This window comes from Aegilops tauschii, chromosome 2 (assembly GCF_002575655.3).
Source record: "Aegilops tauschii subsp. strangulata cultivar AL8/78 chromosome 2, Aet v6.0, whole genome shotgun sequence".
Lineage (NCBI taxonomy): Eukaryota > Viridiplantae > Streptophyta > Magnoliopsida > Poales > Poaceae > Aegilops > Aegilops tauschii.
In genome coordinates this window covers 653,097,732-653,116,182 of record NC_053036.3, presented here as the reverse complement: position 1 = coordinate 653,116,182, position 18,451 = coordinate 653,097,732, and positions in this window count along the sequence as shown.

The window sequence follows — 18,451 nt, the reverse complement described above, 5'->3', positions numbered from 1 at the left end:
AAGGTATTAAAGCTGAAGATGTTAAGAATTTACCGCCTATTGAGGAAATACATGGTCTTGATAACCCGACACAGGTAGTAGAGGTAAACTCTCTCCATAGATTTGATAAAGGTGATATTCCTCATAATAAGTCGGCTAGTCAATCCTTGGATGAGTTTGATAATTTTATTGTTAAACAAGAAAATTTCAATGCTTATGTTAGTAGACAATTGAAACGAAATGCTTACATGCTTGACCACTTGGGTGATTATATGAGTAGAACTGTTAATGATCTTAAGCTTATTAGTAAACATGCTTCCATGGTTACAACTCAAGTAGAACAAATACTAAAGACACAAGATGATTTGCTTAATGAGATGAATAGTAGAATAGTGATAATGCTGTTAGGGTTATGACTAGAGGTGGTAAGATGACCCAGGAACCTTTGTATCCCGAGGGCCACCCTAAGAGACTTGAGCAAGACTCTCAGAGAATTAATACTGATGCACCTAGTCCTATTACTAAAAAGAAAAAGAAAACTGATAGGACTGTGCATGCTAGTGAACCTGCTATAGAGGCACCTGATGATCCCAATGATATTTCTATTTCTGATGTTGAGACACATTCTGGTAATGAACATGAACCTAGAGATAATGTTAATAATGATGTTCATGTTGATGCTCAACCTAGTAATGATAATGATGTAGAGATTGGACCTGCTGCTGATCTTGATAACCCATAATTAAAGAATCAACGTTATGATAAGAGAGACTTCATTGCTAGGAAACATGGTAGAGAAAGAGAATGATGAGTTCAGAAACCCATGCCCTTTCCTCCTAAGCCATCCAAGAAAAAGGATGATGAGGATTTTGAGCGCTTTGCTGAAATGATTAGACCTATCTTTTTGCGTATGCATTTGACTGATATGCTTAAAATGCCTCCTTATGCTAAGTATATGAAAGATATTTTTACTAATAAAAGAAAGATACCGGAAGCTGAGCTTATCACCATGATTGCTAATTATACTTTTAAGGGTTGAATACCAAAGAAACTTGGAGACCCAGGGGTACCAACTATACCATGCTCCATTAAACTAAACTATGTTAAAACTGCTTTATGTGATCTTGGAGCCAGTGTTAGTGTTATGCCTTTCTCTTTGTATCATAGACTTGAATTGAATAAGTTGACACCTACTAAAATTTCTTTGCAAATGGCTGATAAATCAACTGCTATACCCATCGGTATCCGTGAGGATGTGCCTGTTGTGGTTGCAAACGTTACTATCTTAACGGACTTTGTTATTCTTGATATTCCCGAGGACGACAGTATGTCGATCATCCTTGGTAGACCCTTTTTGAATACTGCAGGGGATGTTATTGATTGCAACAAAGGCAATGTCACTTTTCATGATAATGGTAATGAGCATACGGTACACTTTCCGAAGAAACAACCTCAAGTTCATAGTATCAATGCTATTGGAAAAATTCCAACTATTATTATTGGAGGTTTTGAATTCCCTCTTCCTACTGTCAAAAAGAAATATGATATTCTTATTGTTGGGGACATGCATATCCCCGTTGAGGTAACCTAGTGTTATTCGAAAATTCTCCGCTTTCATGTCACTCGAAAGAAGTTTGTTAGTAAGACTTGATCAACCTTGTTAATGGGTTCCTTTTGATGGGCATGAGATGGATGAATTTAGAAGGCACAACTTTCTGTACCCACCTTTTACTTTCTGTTATTTAGATCAATTAAAGCAAAAAATAGTATTTTCTGTCTGTTTTCTGAATTATCCATGCAATAAAAAAGGTCCCGAAAATAAAAGTTCTCCAAATGCCCTGAAAATTTAGTATGATTTTTTATAGAATATTTGAGAATTTCTGGCACTTAGAACACACCAGGGGGATGCACCAGTGGGCCACAAGGGTGGAGGGCGCGCCCTACCCCCTGGGCGCGCCCCCGACCTTGTGGGCCCCAAGTGACTCCCATCCACTTATTCCAGCACCCATCCACTCCGTCTTCCTCCAGAAAAAATCACTCCATAGCTCAAACCCGTGTTCTTGCTCATTTTGCTGTCATTTTTGATCTCCTTGCTCAAAGCTCCATTCACATAACTGCTTTGGGGGATTGTTCTTCGGTATGTGACTCCTCCAATGGTCCAATTAGTTTTTGTTCTAGTGCTTTGTTTATTGCAAATTTTTTGCTGCTGTGGTGACCTTGTTCTTGAGCTTGCATGTCAAATTTATATGGTCCAAAGTAGTTTTAATGCATGATATAGCCTTTGGACAGTTGTAGGAGTAGTTGCTATCAATTTTGATGAGTTTGGTTCAACTTTTATTTTAAGTCACTAAAAATTTCAGAAATTTTCAGAGGAAGAAAAATGTCTAGGAGAATGTACCAAGGTGGTTCTTCAAGGAAGCAAGCACCGAGGCTCGCGATACGTGAGCCGGATCTTGGACCACCAAGGGAGGCTCAAGTGCGGCCTTGTGAATGGTCGTTAGATGAGTTCATGGTTCGTGCAGGCTTCAAGGATGAGTTTTATGCGTACGTACAGAATGCCGGCCTTGAGGACTTCTTGTCAGACAAATGCCGACAATATTATTACATCACCGATTCCTTCGTGCGGAGGTTTGAGTTTTCATCTAAGCGCAATACTCATACTGTCCTATTTGACCTCTATGATAAATCTTATACCATGGACTTAGAGGATTTTAGTGATGCATGCAAACTTCCCCAATGGGGTATTCTTAGTGAACCTCACAAATCTGAATACAATGATTTCCTTGCTAGCATTACTGTGGGAGAAACTAGAAATATTACACAAGCTACCATGGGGAGCATTCACTTTCCTGCCATACATTATTTTTCTTTTCTTTATAGAAAGACGCATTAACGGTAAGCATGAGCATTGCCACCTTTGCGTTCCAGATCTTAGTGTCCTCACGTGTGCGGTGTTAGGTGATAAGCGATACAACTTGGGGGCCATAGTTGCAAGGAGGTTACATCTTAATGCTAAAGAGGGAGATTTATTTGGTGGGATTTATGCAACTCGTTTAGCTAATTATCTTGGAGTACCCATAAGGGGGAATGACATAGAGTTGCCACTTGCTTTCTTAATTATAATGCCTTGGTGCGCTATCAGTTTCTAGAGAGAAATGATCAGTCCCTCCAGTACCGACTAATCTTTGACAGACGGCGTGCCGTCCATATTACCCTTCCTGCTCCTGCCTTCTTTAATTTTCAGGTAAAAGGGAGATATTTTATAACCAAAGAGGAGGCAAACGAGTATGAGAGAACAGCGGAGGCTGCTCGTCTTCAGGAGGCAGCCCACCAAGCGGTGGCTGCCGCAGCACAATACGACCCCAACTATGATTTCGGATATCATCCGGGCCAGTGGTGGCCCTAGACCAACTTAGGCCAAAAGCCTAATCTTGGGGGAGTACGTATTTCTCACCGACATTACATTCATATTCACACACTCATTCCAGTTGACGGTGCTTATACTTTTTTATTGTATTATCCATGTTAGTTTATTTCTTTTTCTCTCTTTCTTCTTGTGTGTTTGAAAAACCTTAAGAAAACCAAAAAAATAGTTGTAGTATACTTTCCATGCATGTTTAGTAGTAGTATTAAAAGAAAACCCAAAAATATTTCTCGTTCTTCTTTTGCTTGTTGGGAGCTTTCCCGTGTAAATAGTTTTCTCGTTCTTGTTTTATCTCTTTCAGAGAAACAAAAACTCCAAAAACATTTCAGTGTGTTTCTTTGAAATTCTTTTCTTTTCTTTGGGGGTCGAGAGGAGAAGACCACGATGAAAATGTTGAGTGGCTCTCATATGCATTATTGTTGATCTAACAAAGAGCCCATATTACCTTGTCTTCTCCTTTGAATAAATGTTTGCAGATTCCAGCTTAGCCCAATGCACGTGCACTCTTATTATTATCCACACCATTCGGTCGTGCAAGTGAAAGGCAATAATGACGATATATGATGAAATGATTGAGATGAGGAAAAGCTCGTATGAACTCGACCTATCTTGTTTTTGTAAATATGATTAGTTCCTGATTCAGCCTATTATGAATGAAACATGTTTGCAATGACAATTAGAGATTATAATTACTCATGCCATGCTTAATTAGCTAGAAGTTTATAATGGTTTACCTTGCGTGCCAACATGGAAATTAAAATAGTTGTGATGTAGTATGATAGGATGGTATCCTCCTTTCAATGATTCGAGTGGCTTGACTTGGCACATGTTCACGCATGTAGTTGAAACAAAATCAACATAGCCCCTATGATATTTACACTAGTAGAAAAGGGGGCTTTTGTCCCGGTTGGTAAGGGCCTTTAGTCCCGGTTTTTGAACCGGGACTAAAGGGTCGTTACTAATGCCTCCCCCCTTTAGTCCCGGACTAAAGGCCGCGGCCACGTGGAGCTCCACCTTTAGTCCCGGTTGGTGTTACCAACCGGGACTAAAGTAAATTTTATGATATTTTTTTTTGAAAAAAAAATTTGCGAATTTCTTTTATTTTTTTTATTTTCAAATTTCTGAATTATTTTAACCTCTAATCTCTAATCACCACCCCTCATCACTGCTCAATTTATCCTCTAATCTCTAATCACCCCTCATCATTCCAAATCATCTAACTTCCCGGACGGTCACCCATCCTCTCACTACTCCAGCCTGAGCACGCTTAACTTTCGGGTTCTATTCTCCCTCGTTTCCAAGTCTGCACTTGTTGTTTTCCTGACAATAGTAAGATGTCAATTCTATTAACCCTCAGGAATTTAGCTTGAGCATGAAGTGACACATTTCACTGTTTGAGTTTGAAACTATTGTTTTAAAAAACAATAATTATTTAGTAACACTAATATTTCTGGAGTAATTAGTTTGACCACTGTTTGACCACAGTTTGACCAGATTTGACCAAAATTCAAAAAACCTGAAATAATTATTTAGTAACACTAATATTCTAGAATAATTAGTTTGACTATTGTTTGACCACAGTTTGACCACAATTTGAATTTTTTTGCCTCTCCAGATCTTAAAAGCCCCGTAACTTTTTTCTGTTAGGTTTTTGAGGATTTTGAAAATGTTTAACGGGGTTCCCCCGGTTAAATTCGGATGTAACTTTTCGAGTAGATGATTTTTCATATAAAAAACTTTTTCATCCGAGTTCGTATGCAAAAGTTATGCCCATTTTAAGAAATTCCAGAGAGATTTTGCAAATAAAGTCGAAATTCATATTTGTTAATTTTCCCAACAACTAGACCACATATCACATGGAAAACTTATTTTATTTTATTTTATTGACATTTCCATCATTTTCTTTTGTTTTTTCTAAAACTGAAAAGGCGGTCCACAGGGGAGGTAGAGTTTGAAAATGGGCCCTTTAGTACCGGTTCGTGCCATGAACCGGTACTAATGCCTCAAATCCCATTAGTACCGGTTGTTGACACCAACCGGGACTAAAGATCTAACCTTTAGTCCCGGTTGGTGCCACCAACCGGTACTAATGGGCATCGCACCCTTTAGTCCCGGTTCATGGCACCAACCGGGACTAAAGGGCCCAGGTGAACCGGGACTAATGCCTTAGCCGCACGAACCGGGACCAATGCTCACATTAGTCCCGGTTCGTGTCTGAACCGGGACTAATGTGAATATTGCCCTGTGACGAAAGCCCTGTTTTGTACTAGTGTTATGTTCATGGTGATTTATATCCTACTCATGCTTGCATTCACTGTTGGTTAATCTCAATGCATGTTTATGACTGTTGTCGCTCTCTAATTGGTCGCTTCCTAGTCTTTTCTAGCCTTCACTTGTACTAAGCGAGAATACTGCTTGTGCATCCACTTCCATAAACCCAAAGTTGTTCCTTATGAGTCCACAAATACCTTCCTATATGCGGTATTTACCTGCCGTTCCAAGTAAATTTGCATGTGCCAAACTCTAAACCTTCAAATGATAATCTATTTTGTATGCTCGAATCGCTCATGTACCAACTAGGGCTGTCAATATCTTCCATGCTAGGTGGGTTATTCTCACGATGAGTGGACTCCGCTCATCATTCACGAGAAAATGGCTGGTAACCGGGATGCCCAGTCCCATGCTCAAATCAAATCAAAATAATTGCAAACAAAACTCCCCCAGGATTGTTGTTAGTTGGACGGTACCCGTTGTTTCGGACCAGCCGTGGAGTGTGCTTGTTGGTGGTGGGGAGTATAAACTTTACCATTCTGTTTGGAAACCGCCTATAATGTATGTAGCATGGAAGATACCGAGATCTCTTGGTTGTTATGTTGACAATGAAAGCATACCCCTCAAAATATTATTTATCTCTATTTTCAAAACCCGAGCTTTGGCACCTCTGTAAATCCCTGCTTCCCTCTACGAAGGGCCTATCTATTTACTTTTATTGTTGAGTCATCATCCTCTTATAAAAAGCACCAGTTAGAGAGCACCACTGTCATTTGTATGCATTGTTATTAATTTATATTGAGTATGACTGTGACTGGATCTCTTTTACCATGAATTACAATGTCTAGTCAGTCCTTGATCTTCAGGGGTGCTCTACATTTATGTTTTGCGGTCTCAGAAAGGGCTAGCGAGATACCATCTTGTTATATCATATCATGATTGTTTTGAAAAAGTGTTGTCATCCCAGATTTATTATTATTGCTCGCTAGTTGATTTATGCCATTGATATGAGTAAATATGAGACCTAAATGTTATTGTGAATATGGTTAGTTCATGATCTATGCTGAAAACTTGAATGCTGGCTTTACATATTTGCAACAATAAGATCAAACCGAGTTTGTAAAAGTTTTTCTTTATCACTTTTAGTTTGTCAACTGAATTGCTTGAGGACAAGCAATGGGTTAAGCTTGGGGGAGTTGATACGTATCCATCGTATCTACTTTTCCAAACTCTTTTGCCCTTGTTTTGGACTATAATTTGCATGATTTGAATGGAACTAACCCGGACTGACACTGTTTTCAGCAGAATTGCCATGGTGTTATTTTTGTGCAGAAATAAAAGTTCTCGGAATGACCTAAAAATTCACAGAGATCGGTTTTGGAATAAATAGAAAATATTGGCCAAAGAATCAACCGAAGGGGGCCCACACCCTGGCCACAAGGGTGGGGGCGCGCCCTATCCCCCTGGGCGCGCCCTCTGACCTTGTGGGCCCCCTGGACCTCCACCGACCTCAACTCCAACTCTATATATTCACGTTCGTGGAGAAAAAAATCTGCGAGAAGGATTCATCGCGTTTTACGATACGAAGCCGCCGCCAAGCCCTGTTCTTCCTCGGGAGGGCAGATCTGGAGTCCGTTCGGGGCTCCGGAGAGGGGAATCCGTCGCCATCGTCATCATCAACCATCCATCACCAATTTCATGATGCTCACCGCCGTGCGTGAGTAATTCTATCATAGGCTTGCTGGACGGTGATGGTTTGGATGAGATTTACCATGTAATCGAGTTAGTTTTGTTAGGGATTGAAGTTGCTCTGACTTTGCTATGCTTAATGCTTATCACTAGGGCCCGAGTGCCATGATTTCAGATCTGAACCTATTATGTTTTCATGAATATATTTGTGTTCTTGATCCTATCTTGCACGTTATAATCACCTACTACGTGTTATGATCCGGCAACCCCGGAGTGACAATAGTTGGGACACTTCCCGGTGATGACCATAGTATGAGGAGTTCATGTATTCATTAAGTGCTAATGCTTTGGTCCGGTACTCTATTAAAAGGAGGCCTTAATATCCCTTAGTTTCCAATAGAACCCCGCTGCCACGGGAGGGTAGGACAAAAGATGTCATGCAAGTTCTTTTTCATAAGCACGTACGACTATATTCGGAATACATGCCTACATTATATTGAAGAATTAGAGCTAGTTCGGTGTCACCCTATGTTATAACTGTTGCATGATGAATGCTATCCGACATAATTATCCATCATTGATCCATTGCCTACGAGCTCGTTTCATATTGATCTCTGCTAAGTTACTTTTCCGTTGTCACAGTTACGATTGCTACAAAACTGCTACTGTTACTTTCGCCACCGTTACCGTTACTTCCATACTACTTTGCTACTAAATACTTTGTTGCAGATATTAAGTCTTTCAGGTGTGGTTGAATTGACAACTCAGCTGCTAATACTTGAAAATATTCTTTGGCTCCCCTTGTGTCGAATCAATAAATTTGGGTTGAATACTCTACCCTCGAAAACTGTTGCGATCCCCTATACTTGTGGGTTATCAGGCTAGCGCGCGACGGCGTCGATCCACTATGAGGGCTGGTTCTACTCGATCACATACTCCGGCCAAGTGGAGGCATGGGAAGACGACGCCGATGATGTCGGGGTGTTCATGAGCGTGGTGGTCGCGCCAAGGCTGCTCCTGCCAGCCGACTTGGACCACCGCAATTACCTCTTGGGGGCGCTGGGCGGGCGGCTGATGGTGGTGGTTAGAGAGGCCGCACACGGTTATGGGGCATTGCCGTCCTTCAAGGTGCAGGTCCTTAACGCCCATGGTGAAGAGTGGAGGGAGATAGACGATATTGGCGATGTCGCGCTGTTCGTTGGTGGGAAGAGCTCACTCTGCGTGTCGACGAGGGAGTACCCGGAGCTCAAGGCTGGATGTATCTACTACGCCAACGAAGGGTACGTTAACGAATACGACGGGCGCGCCAACCGTGTCAAGGTGTTCAGCCTCAAGGACGGCGCGGCAGAGAAGGTCGAGGGCCTCAAGCGGCGCCAGATCAACCTGCGGCCGGCGTGGTTCATGTTGGAATTATGTGTCCGCAACTATATTCGAAGTAATAGGAATTACTAATATTCGGAATACCTCATAATGGAATTATACATATATTTATGCATGGAATTACTTTACATGATTATCATGGAATTATCACTTGTTGGAACGTACTTAAGTTATATGCTTAAGGAAGCTGGTCGATTATCAGTGGAATACAATATACTATTTATATTGGAAAGACTACCTGGGTACGTACAGTGATAATCGGAAGGAGCTAGATCATATAGTTAAATTACAACCCTAATGTTGGTCTACATAATTAGAGGAATTTACACTCTATTATGGCGCGTTGCTCACAAGCGCGTGCTCCGGGGACATAACAGGTAGAATCCGTTAATAGACAAATAATCGTGGTTGGTAATTTGATCTGGAGTCTATCCCGGAAGCTAGTAGAAAAGATTAGAATCTTATATCTATATAAGAGGCGGACTTTTTGGAAAGATAGTATAAGAAGGTCTAACAAGGTTGTCACCACTCCATTATCTTCGCCAGACGACGACTCGCCCAGCCGAACAAATTAGATGCCCGGAAAATGCATGTCACGCATACGCCTGCTGCCGCTGCTATGACTTACGCGTCCCTCCGAAAATTACTGGAATTTCAAGGTATTAGTTGAAGGAAAAGGAAGAAAATTTTGTTATTGTTTAATTGTGTCTAACATCTAGCCAACTGCACAGCCAACCGGTCGGCCGGAAGAACTAGATGCATGTGTGCATACGTGCTTTTGGAAGGAGAACTACGCTTTTCCAGCTGGTCTACTACTACTAGAGGAAGCAAATTGAGTAGCTTACACGAGGATTAAGGGAGCATCTCAAATGTTTCACGGAATTAAGTTGACACGTGAATTTTTCATATCAAAGACTTCGTCAAGTTTATCGATCAATCAAAATAATCCAATTTTCAGTTAAACTTCATTTAATATGCAATACGGGATGTTATTTGCTCTGTGGAGGAAGGTAGGAACTCTCAGAGGGAAGGATATGACCAAATTTTACTTGTTGCGCCTCCAAGAGCAAGATATTATGCAATTGGCAAAGGGGAAGGTATGTCTGTAATTTGTATGCGCGGAATTTTTCATTCACCGCTATTTTTTTATAAAAATAGTTTTGTTGTCCATTTTGGTTATATATCGTATACTTCCATGCAAGCAATTCCAAAAAAATGCTAAAGTTAATAAACTTGGAATTGGAAATTATGCCCTCAAACTCTTGTCTGGAGGAAAATCATTATTGATGGCTACACTATTATACTAACCTTGCATGAGAAGGAGAATTCAAAAGGTGTCTATTATGACAATCGCTTATTTATGGAACAAGATGGGAACCACTCCGTGGGAAATTAAGGAAATCTGCTCTCACTTAATGGTATGCACATTGTTAATAGTATTTGCATTAAATATGTATATGTCAATACTTTTTCAAATAGTTGGATTATGCATTGGTTTATATACATCATTTATTGTTGGAATACCATAGCAACTTTATTGACATGCAACAATTTCAAAGGAAAATTGGTGTACTTTGGATTAGAAATTATGCCATGAAACTTTCTTGTGGACGAAAACTATTATTGTTATAGGACACTTTGTGCAACTTTAGTGAGAAGGTATTTGATTTATTGTTTTATCTTGGAATCTATTGATTATGACATACTATTTGGAAAAGGAAGAGTGGAAATATTGCTTAATGGTTGAATTAGTGCATTATGAATTTTCATACAATGGTCTATCTTTCTTGATGTCCATTGGAAGTTGGCATTGTTTATATTTGGCAAAGATAACTCCATGTGGAGGAATATCGACAATGGGAACACATACTTGGAATCTTATTATCTACATCATCAACGACTTAGTCACATATCTTGGAACTGGATGAAGAGGCTTATTGATTCTGGAATTTTAAACTTTAGTGGGAGGACTATGGTACATGTGAAGCATATATGATTTTTTTAATTCAACCATTGCATTGCAACCTTCTAGTTGTTTCTTCTATCAGATCTCCATCTTCCCAATGATGGTAAGATGCCATCAATTCACCAGACATACAGACAACTATAACGCAAGTTACAATTTCTCCAGACAAAACAAACTTCACCGAGTTGGCAGATGCACGCGCATCGGTGATCCGTATGATGATGATGATCCAGGGATCCAAGGTAAACAAAGCAACAACTCATGCCCGGTCCTAAGCTGATCTCTAACGGAGCTGGGATTGGTAGCTCGAAGGCGAGGCTGCAGCTAGGGTCACAGAGCTGAGCTGAGATGGTGGGGGCCAGCAGCGAAGAAGCTCTGCCTCTAGGTGCCGTGCGTTGCGAGGAACCTCCAGCAGTAGGGAGTCTTGATCACAATCCTTGTCCGGAGGGCCAGCATGGATGATAACTTGCCGGGGGTAACATGAACCGGTTAAGTGCTGCTGCTCCTCCTCCGGTGACATTGCCAGATTTCGGCATTCTCAACTGAGAAGAAGCCATAGCCCCAGATCTAGAAGAAGCCTTTTCCATGGTTACTCCTCTCACTTCTGCATCTTCACAAAAGATACAAAATCACAAGATATCTCCATGTTACTTGTAGTAAGCAAAACAGCAGAAATTGCGAAAAAGAAAATCTAGATAATATATATGCAGTGCAGAAGCAGAGGAACCAAGATTGCTGACCTGTGAAGTTTTTTGCAACTGGCTTTGATGAGGTCTTTTGAGAGACCACATGGTGGACTTGGTAAGGCCTCTGAAAGTGCCAACTGCATTTCCCCTTCCTCTTACTTCCTTGCTGTGATTGTCCTAAACAAAGAGAGAGATACATAACCACTCAGTCTAGTACAATATCAACAACTTGGAAATCCAAACTACTACATGCAGCGTGGAGGTTAACTCTAAAGGAAAAAAAACATTCATAAGTTAGGTAGGATACCTCCAAAGGCACTGAAACCAAAGCTGAATCCTCATTTTCCATGATACACTGCTTCAAATAATCAAGTTTATGCCTGCCAGCAAAAATAGACATTACCGAGTCAAAAAAAAACTCTTTAATTAGATTGATTCACACCACAATAACTGCTATGAATTAGTATTGAATATGAAAAAATGGCAGCAAACATTTTGAACGCCTGGGCTGACCGGCACCCCTCATATCCAGCACAAATCTAGGGCGGATATGGGGCGGCCGGGCACACCTGGACGCGTCCGCCTGACAGGCCCGGCCCACCACGAACTAAGATGATCTTTTGGATGTTGCAAAGTTTGTTAATGTCCATTTGCCGCTGTGCTTGTGTTCGCTTGCAGCCGATTTTTGTTATCCGTTGTTTGATCACGTAGAATAGCTCAATGTTGCATGTGTAGTATGGATATAAGGTGCCGGATATGAGATACGCGGATGCAGAGTGGTTGATATGAGGCGTGACCGGTCAGTGCTCGTGGACGCATCCGCAGGCGTTTGAGGGGCCGGATTAGCCCATCGCGGCTGTAGATGCTCTAATATCGTAGAATCGTATTCAGTTTCTCCAATATTGAGTCATGGGCTGGAGTGAGTTTGCTTGACATGGACGTGTAATCATTCCATTCAGCAACCGTGTGTTTAATAAAATGTCTAAATGCACCCTAGGGTGTCTAAAGGTAGTTTTCTTCCATTTGAGACTGTCGTCGCCATTTGCGTGTTGACTGGTTCGTCTACTTTTGTTTGGCACTATTCCGATGATGTTTCAGTAATTATTTGCGATGATCTTTGATCAGGCAATGTCAACGCACGCGTTTGTGTCACGTTCTTAATTGCTAAAGGTGGTGACTCGAAACTCGGAATAAAAATGCCGTCGGCCAAAGTTAAAAAGAGAAAACACACATGTATATGAACCGATGACAAGTCATCCGGGCTCAAAAAATACTGATAACAGCTCACCGGCCGTGTTGACAAGGCACGCACACATATAATATCAGATGAGATTCAACTCTGCTGGGTACTTCCGCCAAGGTGCCTAGCTACTTGCTGATTAATCAGGACCAGTTCAGGACTAACGACGGCCCGAGATGCTCCAACCGATCCGCACTTGCCTTCAAGCTATATCGCTACCGAATGATTGTCACACACACACATATAGTTGGGATCCCCAAGTAAGTAATCTTGCATTTCTCACCCATTTCTCCAACATCAACATGGAGGCCACACAACTACTCATCTCCCTCGTTGGCTATCTCCTCTATGCCATTTGCATGTTTGCGCTAACGATTCTGGTATTGGTTGCCATTCTCGAGACCTTCCCGTTGTTTGAGGAGAAACTCCCCTGGTACATTGGGTTCTCGATCATTCAGGCCGTCTGCTTCGCGCTAAAAAAATTTCGGTGGGTTGTTCTCATCTCGGAATCCCACTACACCTTACCTTCCAGTGTCTCCCAAGTGATAGCCATACTTATTTGCATCGCTAGCTACCTTGTCTGCATGATGCCATTGCCGGTGCTCCTGATCAACGCATGCTCCTTGGTCTGGAGTGCAGCAGTGAGGCAGCAGTGTGATGTTAATCAGCTACCCGATTGGGTAGGCAACATCTGGTTTGTTGTCAACTTCGTGGTGACGGATAGGGTCGCAGGCTATTATGTAGATCCTGCTATTATCTCTGGATTTCTCTCCTACATCATCTTTCTCGCCGGCTACCTCGTCTACATCGCGTGCATGCTGGCTCTGTCAGCTCTGGTGCTCTTCATAGCCGGTGCCGGCATCGAGAATTCAAAGAGCTGGTGGCCCGAGCTGATCCACACAAGCATCGTCGGCATCAGCCTCCTCCTGCTCAACATGATGTGGGGCTCGCCGTTCCACAAGCCTTCCGCCGACTCCGACGCGGCGGGAGCGGCACTTGTCGGCCTCGCCGGCTACATCGCCTACATCCTCTGCTCCATGGCGCTGTCCTACAACTTGTTCGGCGCATCTTTGCTACTCAGGACCTTCACCATCGGCCTCACCTTCACGCTATTGGATGTGTTCCTCAAGCCTTCCAGCTACTCTAACATGGTGGCCACGCTTGGGACCATCACCACGGCGCTCATGGCCTTCTTGGTTCTGGCGGCCATGTCCTTTCTCGTCTTCATATTCCTGCAGACGTGGGTCGACATGCTGCTTCCGTCTGCCTGGCGTCACCACCCAGCACGAACCTTCGCCACCATCGTCAGCCTCACTTTCGTGGCGATGAAAGCCATGTTGGACGTCGTCCTACAGGCCGTCGACGAGCCTTCCGTCGTTTCCGGCATGAAAGCCAGGCTCCTCGGCGTCATCGACATGATAAACGGTTACCCCGGCGCCTATGCAGGGATCAGGAACCTCACCGTTCTAGCCGTTCCCTTGTTATCCATGGAGTCGATGCGCGTGGTTTCCATGTACAGGTTGTACACCAAGGCGGCCTTGATCGTCGCCCTAGGCCTCGTGTTAACCATGCCGCCAGGGCTCACCACCGAGGAACCTGCCTTCATGTTGGTTTCAGATGATTTCGTCCAGCAAACCATTAACAGCTTCGTCACCTCACAAATTCAAATCACGGATGCTGGAGGAACTAAGCAACTTACTAATTAAATAGAGGGCCAGGCGATGTTTTGTAACGCCTCTCTATGTATGTATTGTGCTGATCTAGCTAGTTATTTTTGTTGCAACCTACGCATGTGTAACAAGCTAGCTAGGAGTATGTTGTATTCATGGGAGAGTTTTCCCTCGAATGTGTGAGGACCATCTGTTTTTACTTAGCTTCTTTGGCTTCTTTTTTCAGCATCTGCATCGAACGATGCACACACTTATTTGCCTTGTGTGATGTAACCTCAAAGAGTTTGTGCGTGCAGGCATTCGACTCTAACAACATTGACTATCAATCTGACCATCAAAATAGAGTTATGTGCTAAAAAATTACCATTTAAAAAACAAATCGAATGGCATATACTTATACTTTGTTATCCAAATGGTCAAACGACTTAGATTCAAATTACAAGTGCCTTTGTATATCGAATCTAAAATGATGTAAACTACGCACCCGTTGTAAACTACTATCATATATAGTTCTATATAATTTATCTATTTAAGAACCAACTACTAGCTGGTGGCATCTCACGATCTTATCAACAACGATACCCAATGGTTGTTTGCTTATATGTTAGGCTGTTCAAAGCTAGTTTGTATTATGATAATAAACTAGTTCTTTATGGAGATGAACAATACGCCAGCAATAAATAATTAAGCTGACGAGCCAAGATGTTGACTTTGCACCTACTCAACTGTCAAAGTCTTCTCTTGACAGATACACTTTATTAAATGTTGCTCATAGCAGAGTAAGCTAACTAATTAAGAACAAGTCAAGAGAAGGTTAGCCATGATCCCACTACAACATGTATTATTCCATTTTTGCTAATTAGTGCTCCAACTCCATCTATGCCTTCTAGGAATAGCCGGTCCCAAACCTAGATGAAGGAGGAGGGTTGTGACACGCTTGGCGAGCCAACATAAAAACCAATTATTCCTACAGATATGAAACCCAATAGAAAAGTTGGGTTTATATCTAACCTACCCAAACTTGCTTGGAACAAAAGGCTTTCATAATGGGGTTTCATATCTAGCTTATTTTTTGGTAAAGGCAATATATTAATATCACGAAGATACCAATTACACCCAGCCTCTGCACCAACAAGATGTCAAAAAGACATCACGGATGCACACAATCAAGACAAAAAAATAAAAAGAGACAAAAAGAAAACAAAGTCCCTATCGCGATGATGAAAAACTCGCAACAACAGCACTCTAACCACCATCGAAGGAAACAATACACAAACATTGTCGTCGCCCGATCGAAGATCCTGGGTTTTCATCCTGGAGAAAGTCCAAGTTTCCAAAACAATGCCTTCAACAGGCCATTGCCAAGTACAGCCAGCGAAGGCCAGACTTTGGGTTTTCACCCTGGAAACCGCAACTCGGTACTCGAGGAGCACCACAAAAAATGCAGTCCGCCTGTGTTGCCACCTCCTCTTGCCAAGGCTGGTGTTGCAAGTCGCCAAACACCCGACACATAGGGAGAACCTGTGCCGCATAGTCTTCATCGCAGCCAATACACATCTCCGCCGGTATAAACCTCCGATCACAACCAACATGACTTTCTCCAACTCTATCAATTCCATGGAAATCTATATTTAGACATATCCCATGACACCGATCAAAAGGCGAAGCTTCGCTCCACGCCCTCATGAAACTTCACTGGCTGAAGGTGAGGGCACGCACGACTGGATGAATTCCAATCGAGATATCCAGTCCGGCACCAGTTTCGGCCCGAGCCGGCGAAAAATGGGCATCTGGGGGCGCGACTGGGCCGTATTTTCGGCGCCAGCACGGCAAAAACGCCTGGGGATGGCCTGTTGGGGGCGCGGCTGAAGATGCTTTTACCCAGCATAGATGTTTCTGTTGCTGCTGGAGCTGAAGATGCATTTTGCATCTGTTTGTTTTGGTGCATCTTTACTCTGACACTATTGATAGATTATTTCGAAAAGGATTGCGATGTGCAGCAGAGCAAGCAAACGCAGTGTACTTTGTTTAGCTCACTATTATATTACATTATATATGCATGTGATGTGCTGCTGGTGCTTGGAGTTGGTTGAGAGCCCGAGGAAGAGTTTTTGGCTCGCAGGGTTCTTCAGACTTCAGACTGGTCTCTTGTGTTTGCTTTGTCTTGTGATTGTTTCATGTTTCATGCTTGCAGGGTTGTTTAATGTAGCCGCTTTGCAGGGCTCTGTTTTCGATTCATTGGATGATTAATTATTTCAGTCTGCTGTTGCACAAATTAAGTTAACTTGAATCTCAAGGTCACAAGAGTGTGTCAGTGTTGTTTGGACTTTTTATGAGCAGGCAGTCAGTGAGTTTTGAGGTGCAGTGTGTTGTCTGTAAGTGATTGATGCAACTCAAATGAGGATTCATCATCACCGTCCAGATTTTACTATTTTAAATCATCATCATTGAAGTACGATGGACTTTGTTGATAACACCTTACATGTATTGTATGCCTTGTTTATACCTGTTGGTTCCAATGTTTAGCTTATAACTAATACTGGTAGCCGAGATACAAGGGATGGGACGTGTTGTGTTTGAAACGGATTGCATGGCTCTTCAGCATGCAGTATCCTTTTCTAGCCTTGACCGTGGTCCTCTTGGTGTGCTCTTCAGGGAGGCAAAGTATAAGCTTCAGCTAGGATTTATTGATTTTCATGTTTTTTTTCAAAACGGAGGCAAAAGATTTGCCTCATCGATTAATTAAGGAGAAGAGAGTTGTCCAGTTAATTAATGGAAAACCAGCGAAAACCGATACAAACCTACCACATGAGGACTACACATAACATGCAACCCCATAAGCACACAATCAGCCTGACAATCATACCCAACACATAACGACCACCAACCTCCACACAGCTACATCACAAAGACACCCCCAACGAGAGTACCTCGGCCGAAGACCACGAGCGCCACCAAGACCACAAAGACAAGTCAGGCCATAGGGATTACCGAAGAGACTGATGACCATACATCAAGCAGCTGCGGACGCCTTTCCTGCGCCGCCACTCTTCTTACTTTTGCTCTTGATGAGAGCCTCCTCCACAATCGCCTTGCTAGATCCAGGACAAGCCGCCTCCAAACGCTTGAGCAAGCTATGAACCTCTAACTCGAAGAGAATCTCATCGACCTTGTCACGCACAGACGCCACCTTCCCAACGGCCACATGCGAGTGCGTGACCGCAACGTCGGAACCTCCGCGGTCCACAAAGGCGAGCCGCTGGCCGAGCTCCAAAGGGTCAGGCGCCAACATACCGACCGCCTCAACATCATAAGCCACAGAAACCACCAACACGACAACATCGCCCACGGGAACCGCTGACATGATTGACTCAGGCACCTCCAGTTGCTCACATGACAGAGGCGAAACGTACCCCTCACATGAGGTCACCGAAGAGTCCACCTCCACGCGCTCCACAGACAAAAGGCGAAACAGGGCACAAAGATAGCTCCTGTAGGTCGGGCATGATCGGCAGAACTGGAGCCTTGGGCACGGCGATGGGCTCGCCCTCACTGGTACGCAACACAGGAGACAAGGTCAACAGTGCTGATGAGTTATCTCCAACACGAGGAGAGAAAACACCCATATAGCTCTTGGCTCCCTTCCTCAACACCGACCACACCAGGAGGGCATGACGTCAGAGTGGTCGGCAACACAGTCGGCACAAGGGTGAGCCTTCCCAAAGCAGCCTCTGCTCTCTCCAAAAAGCTCTCGGCCCGTGCCATCGAACCCTACAGCAGTGTGGTCTAATCAGCCAGAGCAGATTGCAACATCACATCGGGCTGGGTTGTCGAGCCAACGGTAGCAGAGACGACAGACGCCCAAGACCCATGAGGAAGCACCTTGGATGGGAGCGTGGATTTCATCGGACTCTCACATGAAGCTGAAGCAGGACGATGGACGGTACCAAGTAGTGGCTGCACAGCAAGGTAAGACAACGAGCTTAGAGGACGCCATGGATTGCGGCATCCGTTCATATTGTCCTAGAAGATGTAATAAACCAGCTCATATGCTGGCATCGTATGGGTGCCGGAGCAATGAGGAGTGCCAAGCTTTATGGCCACCGAATCTCCCGCTTGATGTAACTGATGCTGTGACCGTCAATT